Source organism: Oryctolagus cuniculus, chromosome 12 (genome assembly GCF_964237555.1).
Source record: "Oryctolagus cuniculus chromosome 12, mOryCun1.1, whole genome shotgun sequence".
NCBI lineage: Eukaryota > Metazoa > Chordata > Mammalia > Lagomorpha > Leporidae > Oryctolagus > Oryctolagus cuniculus.
This window is the reverse complement of record NC_091443.1, coordinates 27,199,073-27,208,182: the sequence shown is the minus strand read 5'-3', so window position 1 is coordinate 27,208,182 and position 9,110 is coordinate 27,199,073. Positions and strand designations below refer to the sequence as shown.

The 9,110-nt window shown below is 35.8% G+C and overlaps 1 pseudogene; it reads left to right on the top strand.

Moving 5' to 3' along the window:
* Positions 1-816: 816 nt before the first annotated feature.
* LOC100345358 (dihydrofolate reductase-like) lies at positions 817-1,314 on the top strand (annotated as a pseudogene).
* The last annotated feature ends 7,796 nt before the right edge of the window (positions 1,315-9,110 follow it).

Here is a 9,110-nt window from a genome sequence, read left to right as displayed (position 1 = left end):
GTGGATGGAACAAAATTCATGTAAAAGACAGGGATTACTGCCTTCTAAATGCTGAGTAAACAGCAGTTATTTTTATTATTGGGATTCCTATAATTTATTTCACACATATTTCCTGAAACCTCTTTGAGCTAAGCACACCACTAGAGCTAAGATTTTAAAACTAAACAAATAGACTAAATTCCTACAACCATGGAATTTACATAATACAACCTGAATTCCCAACAAATGCATTTAATTTTTTTTTAAAGATGAGTACTTCATTTCTCAATTTGTTTCCTTTTTTAGTCAGAAATATTGTAAGGCTACAAAGAATCCCTGGCATTCAGCTTTGCCTATTTTCCATGGGTATGAAGTACTCTCCTTCCCATTGTTTTTATATGTATTATAATCTTTTTAGTATTTCTCAGTGACATATGGGTAGTCTAGGTGTATATTTCCTAACTTTAAGTAGTCAAAACATTTTGTTACATTTATAATTACTTCAATTATATTGACAAGAGCACTGAGTAAAATGACAACACTGCACATTCTAAAAAATTTGTAAAGATTTTTTTCATTACCATGCATATTTCATATGTGCTTATTACTAATACATGTCATTTAAATTAGGCATGTTTAGTAATATGCATGGCTGTTTTTCTTATTTAGTATTCCTAATCTTATATTCATCCTAGATATTAATACTGCCATCTATGTTTTCTTTATGTTTGTATTTTCCAATACTGTTTATCTTAGTCAAGTCCTCTTGACTGTCAATCTTTCTTCAAAATTTTTATACTTGGGCTCACAAGGTGAGGGTTATGTGATGCCACAATCATGGTTCATCGGTTGAAGTACATCATTGCTGTGTCACAGAACATGGACATTTGCAAGAATAGGGACTTGCTCTTACCCCCAATCAAGAATGAGTTCAAGTACTTCTGAAAAATGACTACAATCTCTTCGACTGAAGATAAAAAAAAAATCTGGTGATTGTGAGTAGGAACATTTGGTTCTCCATTTCCAGGAAGAATCGGCCTTTAAAAGACAATACCATCGCAATTCCCAGTAGTGAACTCAAGGAACTTGTCAAGAGTCTGAATGATGCCTGAATATGAAGGGACCAGAATTAATAAATAAAGTAGACACAGTTCAGATTGTGAGGGTAGTTCTATTGATAAGGAAGCCTTAAATCAACCAGGCCATCTCAATGTGTTTATGACAAAGATCATGTGGGAATTTGAAAGTGAAACTTTTTTCTGAGAAATTGATTTGGAGAAATATAAACTTATCCCAGAATACCCAGGTGTTCTTTCTGATATCCAAACTATATGAAAAGAATAATTAATATTAAGGTGTTTTCTGGTTTATTTCAAAATGTACCTCTTGCTTCCAAAAACATAGATCCTAATATCAGAAAACAAAAGAATTCTGTTGACTTCAGATATGCAGATAATTATTTCTAAGTAGTGTTTTTATTCCCCATTTGTCTAAACTAGACTTCTTCAGATTTCATTTAGGAAACATTTCTTGCTATACCTGTCTCAATGCTTCTCCCCAACAACCAGGACTGTCCCTTGACCCCCTTCCTAGGTGAAGTTTATCTATAAGACAACCCAAAGTGGGAGAATCCCCTAGTAGCTTGAGTTGAGTAGGTTCAAATCCCAGCTGCTCCTCTTCTGATCCAGTTACCTACTAATAGACATAGGAAGGCAATAGAAGATGGTCCAAGTAACTGAGACCCCACCACACAATTGGGAGAGTATACAGTTTCTGGCTTCTGGCTTGGGTTTCTAGCTCTGGATGTTACAACTATCTAGGCAGTAAACCAGCAGATGGAAGACCTTCCTCTATCTCTCTCGCTCTTGCTCTCTCTCTCTCTCTACCTCTCCCTATCACTCTACCTTTCAAATAAATAAATCTTCAAAAAAGTTTATAGTTGATTTCCTGTAAACAGCATACAGGTAGGTTTCATTTCAACTTCATCTAGATTTTATTAGAAATAATAAATCTATTCACAGTTGGAATATACCTTTTTTATTTCTTCTATTTATGTTCATGTCTTATTTAACACCATTGTTTGTCTCATATTTTTTTCTGAAAGTTTTTACTTTTAAACTTATTCTTCCATTCCTCCTTTGTTTATTTTAAAATTCAAGTTCAGTTTTCATACTATTAATTCACCTTTTATATAAGTTAAGGTAATGCTAGCTGCTGTAATAGACAGACTCCATTTTGGAGTACAATATTGTCGCTCCCCCTCTTCGTGGAGGAATGACACAGGACCCTGCGCTGTTCTTTTGTCTGCTCGGCCCTTCCCGGGTTTGCTGCTGGTTCTTCCCGGGTTGGCTACTGTCCCTTCCACCTCCGTGGAAGGGCGGTTCCCCCTAGCCACTTTCCCCACTTCCGCGGGGGTGCGGCACACCGCCGGCCGGCTCTCTCGGGGGCTGCTCAGGTGTTCCTCTTAAATGTTCCCCTTAGATGTTCCTGGTGCATGTTGTCTCTCTCCTCCTTTATAGTCCTCTTCCACCAATCCCAACTCTGCTACCCACACGCCGAGTGCGCTGCTCTCCTCCAATCAGGAGCAGGTCCTACAGTTTATTGGTTGAACTGGAGGCAGCTGTGTAGAAGCTGTTTCCTCCTCTCCCAGCGCCATATTGTGGGAGAGCAGATGCATAGAATAAGTCTTAATTCCAGTAACTTAGTCTAGTCCGAGTTGCTCCCCACACAATATATAATAATTTATTCCTAACTCATGATAACATTATAGTTACAGGCTATAGGATTATGCTTCCCTGAAAAATTTTTGGAACCCATGACAACAGAAACACTTTTCTTAACCCTCTGTATTCAACTGATTGTAAACACGAATCAGCAGAGAGACCAGGCCTGAAGGAATGTGCCTTGCAGTCCAATACATTTTAATCACATGGAGGGGAAACTGGGAAGTGCATTTTAGCCACATTGTAACCTCACTATAATCAGGCAAAAAGGACTCTCCTATACTTAACAACAAGGTATTGACTATATAGACCACAAGGCTTCTAATGCCTCTATCATAAAAACACTAATGAGAAATATATATATATGCATGTATACATATATATACATATATTGCTATTTAGTATTCAAAAGTATGAGCAGGAGGAAAATGGAAATATGTTTATTTATATGCCAGTTACCTTACCTATTTTTATAATATGTGCAATTCTATGCTCAGATAAATTTAAAGTGCCATTCCAAATATTTTCCAACTTGGTTCTCTAAATGTCACCCAGACAATAACAACTTACTCATTAATTCTGATGACTTCTTCGAGAGCTATATAATCCATGAAGCAGGGGCAAAGTGAGCAAGACTCCACTGCTTCCTGTAGAAGTGCTAAGCATTCATGGGGCTGGCGCAGTGGTGCAGTGGGTTAACACCCTGGCCTGCAGTGCCAGCATCCTGTATGGGCGCCAGGTTAAGACTGGGCTGCCCAACTTCCGATCCATCTCTCTGCTGTGGCCTGGGAAAGCAGATGATGGTCCAAGTGCCTGGGCCCCTGCACCTGCATGGGAGACCCGGAAGAAGCCCCTGGCTCCTGACTTCAGATTGGCACAGCTCTGGTCATTATAGCCAGTTGGGGAGTGAACTATAGGATGGAAGACCTCTCTCTCTCTCTCTCTGCCTCTCCTCTCTGTGTAACTCTGACTTTCAAGTAAAAAAATAAATCTTTAAAAAAAAAAGTACTAAGCATTCTTATAATAATATTGCTTCACATCATCTAAAAATGCCTAATATTCCATTTGCTCATTTCTAAAGACATTTTCCTTTATCAAAATAATGATAAATTTACTAAGACTGAACCTTCTGGTAGATATTAACATATAATAAGTATTATTTATCTAAGGAAAGGAAAGTCCATCAGAAAGAGAACTAAAAGCTACTGAAAATGTACAGCACTCTAAGATCACCAGCTTTCTTATCTTTCATTTCTTTCCACAGTCCCTGGAAGGAGAAAAGGCCTGGAATTTGCATGTTCCCATCATTCAATTTGGTGACCCACTGCTGAGCAGGATCATAATTCTGTAGCAGCTCCACTAGGGTTGAGGGTTAGGCTGAGGACTGGGTTACAAAGGTTAATTAAAGCACCCAACAAAGGACTTGGAAGACAATTAGAATGCATCACCAAGCATCAGCACTACCTGGAGCTGTATGAGGTATTTTTTACAACTGGTCTTTGCTAAATGGAAAGCTCATTTTATGTCACTATAAATTACATTTAATTGCAGTTTTTGTTACATAATTTACTGCATCTTTGTCTTCCTAAAATTTCTAATTTAGCTCTACTTTTTGAGAACATGCCTTCCTCTGTATTTTTTTTTTCACTTTCATTAGCTGTATGCCCATTCTTCTTCCCATTATAGACTTACATTGTCTAAGCAGTAGGGACTTGAACATTTTTGGCTTCGGCTCATTATAGTCTCACATTGTCTTAACAGCAGAAATTTGAACATTTTTATTCTTCATTTTTGAGGAACATTATTCTTTTTAAAGAGTCAACTTCAACTTTTTCACTTCTACTCCTAAGCTCATTCATCCTTGAAAACCTAATAGTACTACACCTTAAAATGGTCTATGGTCTTACTTCAGTAAACTCTCTTTTATTTGAAATAGAATACAGGACAGGATTATCCTAAACCCCAGATATAATGCTGACTGTTAAACATTCTAGAAGAAGCTCACGGTAGCACTTCATCTTAACAATTTCATGGCATGAAACAAAGCTATATTGTCATTGTTGGGAGAAAAAGATAATTGATATTATCTGATTATCATGCACAAAAATCACATATAGTGTTAAGTATACTCAAGTCAATATATTAAGTCTGTTTTGCTCTTTTAAGGTTTTTTTTACTAATATGAGATTAGAATAAAATAATATATAACTCACAGAAATTAAAAAAAACAAAATCTATTTAAGTTATTTCATAAATTAGATTACAGATCTCTGATCTATATTTGCACTTATCAAGGATTATCACATGATCAAAATGGCAGTTTGATCATGCTCACATGACCCAGCCCACAGGGAAAAGGCAGCCCATATTAAAAAGTTTCACACACTAGTTCTCTCTCCAAATATGAGCCATAGCTGGAGCTGGGCCAGGCTGAAGCCAAGAGCCTGGAACTGCACCGAAGTCTCCTACATGAATGGCAAGATATCAACTACTTGAGCTATCACTTGCTGCCTCTGAAGGTAAACATTAATATGAAGCTTGATCAGAAACAGAGCGAAGGCTTAAACCCAGGCACTCCAAGATGGAATGCAGATATGCCAGCACCAAATGCCTACCAGAAACCGACTCTTGGCAATTCAGTGTGTATTTCCAAAAAGGAAGGCCATTATTTTACATAATTACAGTTACAAATCCCATTATCAGAAAATTACCAACAACATAATGGAGAAACAGTGCTTATATTTCATCAATATTCCTCTTAGGTATTCTTTAGCAATGCAAATTAGTTTTTTTTTTTCTAGTCCAGGATCTAATTCATAATCAAATGCTGCATTTAGTTCTTATATCTCATTGGTCTCTCTACATCTTGTCAAGATTTCTTAGTCTCTACATGCCTTGATAAGACTACAGTTCGGTTAGGTTTTACAATATCCCTCAGTTGAGATTTAGATTGGCTTATGTCTTTAGGAAAAGAATGTCACTAAGCACACATGTGCTTCCAGTGCATCACATCGGTAGATACATGGTATGTGTCTGTCCTCTTACTGGTGATGTTAACTTTACTTATCTGGTTAAGACGGAGTCATCAGAGTTCTTCATTTCAAAGTTACTAAGTTTCCCTTAGGAATTCTTAAGTATCTAAAGGGTGATATGTCATCACATTTTAACCTGCTAGTTTTTGCCTCCATTAATGATTCTGTCTAGAAGAATCATTATTGGTGGTTGCCAACTTGTGATTTTTCTCATTCTACTATTATGCACCAAAGTAGTAAATATCAATAGAACATGAGAGCCAGCTTAATTGAGTTTTCAGTGATTGGTCCATCTAGGACATTTTAAGCATCTAAATATTTAACATCAGGAAGTTATAACCTGTAGAAAATCATGTGCTCAGACTGGTTGAAATAGATAGCTACATAGACGATAGATAGATAGATAGATAGATAGATAGATAGAACAAGCAAGCATAATTTTTTAAAAGCTCATTCATAATCAAGTAAATACACTTTCAACTAATAGCATGCTAGCATACCATTTTTTCAAGCATTTTTCAATAACTAGATATTATTGATTGGTAATACCAAGTACTTGTAAGAGTAGCGAAAAATGAGTATTGATCTACAGGACTGATTTCAACAGTGCTTTCAAACAGCACTTTCACATTATATAGCAAAATTTAAATCTAACGTAGGAATTTCACTTGAAGTAATAGCACTAATAACTGATCAAGTATAAATAGGTGTATTTTATCAAAACATTGTCCTTGATAAAAACTATTAGGTTTCTAGTATCTGCTAATAATATTAGACTGTTACACAGCTGAGTAAGATGATTTATATCACTACTGATTTAGAAAGACTTGTCTAACATACTGCTATGTGATTAGTTCAGATTTCACAATATTTGAAAATGTGATTATTCCATTGTACAGATGCACTTGTGAGTACACATAACATAATATATGCAATCATAAGTAGGCATTTTTAAATAAATACACACTATCTCTATCTGATCACCTGAAAACTAGGGATAACAGTAGGAATTCCTAGAGCTGTTATGAAGATTAATGCATATTTCAATCGGAACAGTTTCTAATACATCCATGTTCAGCAAAATTAACTACTATTTTAACAACACTAATTATTCTTGCTTTTGAACAATGTTTTATTATGCTATTACAATTGTAACAGCAAGTATAATTTAAAGTCCTTTACCTTGTCTGCTTCCATTAGCGAGCCACACATCCAGACTTAGCCACATCACAGTAGCTATAAAATTGGCCTTTCGTTAAAATATTTGACAAATAATTGAAGGGATAGACATCAACCCTTTTCCCTGAATCTTTATCTTTGCTTTGAAAAACATGCTCAGCATTGATTATCTGTCCTTTATAAGGAATAAAATAGATAGAAATGAAATAGCAAAAAGGTACAGAAAAGAATAATTAGAAATGTTGTTTAATGACTGTTTTTGTTCATTCTAAGTACCACTTTTAGTACTTTGTGTGTATGTGTCTGTTCATGTATGTATATTTATCAAAGTTTCCAAAATCAGCACTTATGAACGTTAAAACTACATCAAAGTATACTAATTACACCATTATCACCCCATTTTTTATTAGACTTGTTTTAACATTCTTGTGATTGTCACAAGCCAACTGGAATCATACCACCAAAATTCTACAGATACAGCAGGAATCAAAGCATGCATTTGATTCATCCTAAAATTTAATTAGAAAAGTGTAACTATGACCTTTCTATTGTAAAGTGTCCAATGTTTTTCTTAACAAATGTCCTCAGGCAAGAAATAATTATCATAAAATGTGAGAAAGGTACATACCAATGCGGTTATTTATCAGCTAATAGGGTATCTCACCGTTTGATATCAGGCACTTTTTTTATCATTATGGAAATTTAATTTGCACCTTTGATTCCTTTGTGCTCTCCTTACACCCAGTTCAGCTGCTAAGTTACCTTTTATCACAATAATTGTAGCTCTGATTTATACCTCTTCTTCAGTCAAAATAGTCAAGAAGATAACTACCATTTAATGATTTGGAGAACATACAGTAGTTCAAGGTTTCCCTTGTACTTAGGCAATTTAATTGTGCTTTCAATTGTGGTCACAGTAATTTGCAGGCACTTGGCTTGGTACTCAGCATGGGTGCATTCTGAGAAGTAGAGGCAATTGCTCAGACAGGTTAATTCTTCATTCTAATCATCTAACCATTCTTTCAGCTTAACAGCTCATGCAAATGATCATCCTAGTCTTGGGCAAAGCCACAAAAGTAAGGAATATCAGATCCGCTGGAGTTTAATTTGCGATCTGAGCCTGATTTCTATTTAGGATAATTCCCTAGATTGGCCTACTTTGGGTGACATATTTTGTCATTTTCATTCATCTTCTGACAGGAACTGTTAAACAACATTACTCCATGTCTACCCTCCCTCCCAATGGACGAGGTGTAGAAATGTCTAAATGCTTGAAATAAAGTGGTCCTACAATGAAGGTGCCAAAACAAGGCTATGTTGGGGTGACCTCTGAACTACAACCCTTGACTGCAGGGCTGCCCTGGACGATGCTTGTCATCCCAGCCACCCATTCCTGACCACCCATACAAATGGCAGAGCCATTCTGAATCCCTTTTGCTCTCACAGAGCCGGTAATTTCACAAATGCCCAAAAGTTGTCAACCGAATCTTTTTTTTTTTTTTTTTGGAAGGGGGCATATAAATAAGATTAATTCAAAAATACTTAATAAAATCCTATAAACTAAGCTTTAAGAGCTGTGCAAAATGCAAAAATAATCACAGCCTGGTTTACATCCTTAAGAAATCTTCAATCTAGTAGGCAGGCTATGATTGTGCATGATATAGAAAAAAAAGGCAACAAATTTTAAGAGGGGTACAAAGGACAACAGGGAGCTACAGGGAAAATGATTATTCCATTAAGACATCAATATTAAAGTCTTTGATACGAGTCTCAGTTCAGGCCTCTTAATGGCATGGCCTTGATGGCTCTAGATAAGTGATGATTGTAAATTCTATACAAGATTTATTTGAAAATATAGAATTTTTAATCTTAGTCCTAGACAAACTGTACTTCAGGCCTCATTGAATTTATTTTCATAGGAAATGATCTTCAAAAATCGTGATACATTATTCAATTAGAAAATTCATTATATTCTGCTTTACCCACAGAAATACATATATTAAAAGGAATCCAAGTATCTCCTTATTTAAGACAGAAAGACATGTTTGGTGCTATTAGATTAAGCTTCCAAACTTACAAGGAAGAAAACAAATATTCAGAGAGCTTAAGTGATTCTCCCAGTGCCTAATACTAACTGCAAGCAGTGCTAACAATTCCTTATTATGGTTTATACACAAAGATGTGTATCTTTTGCTGA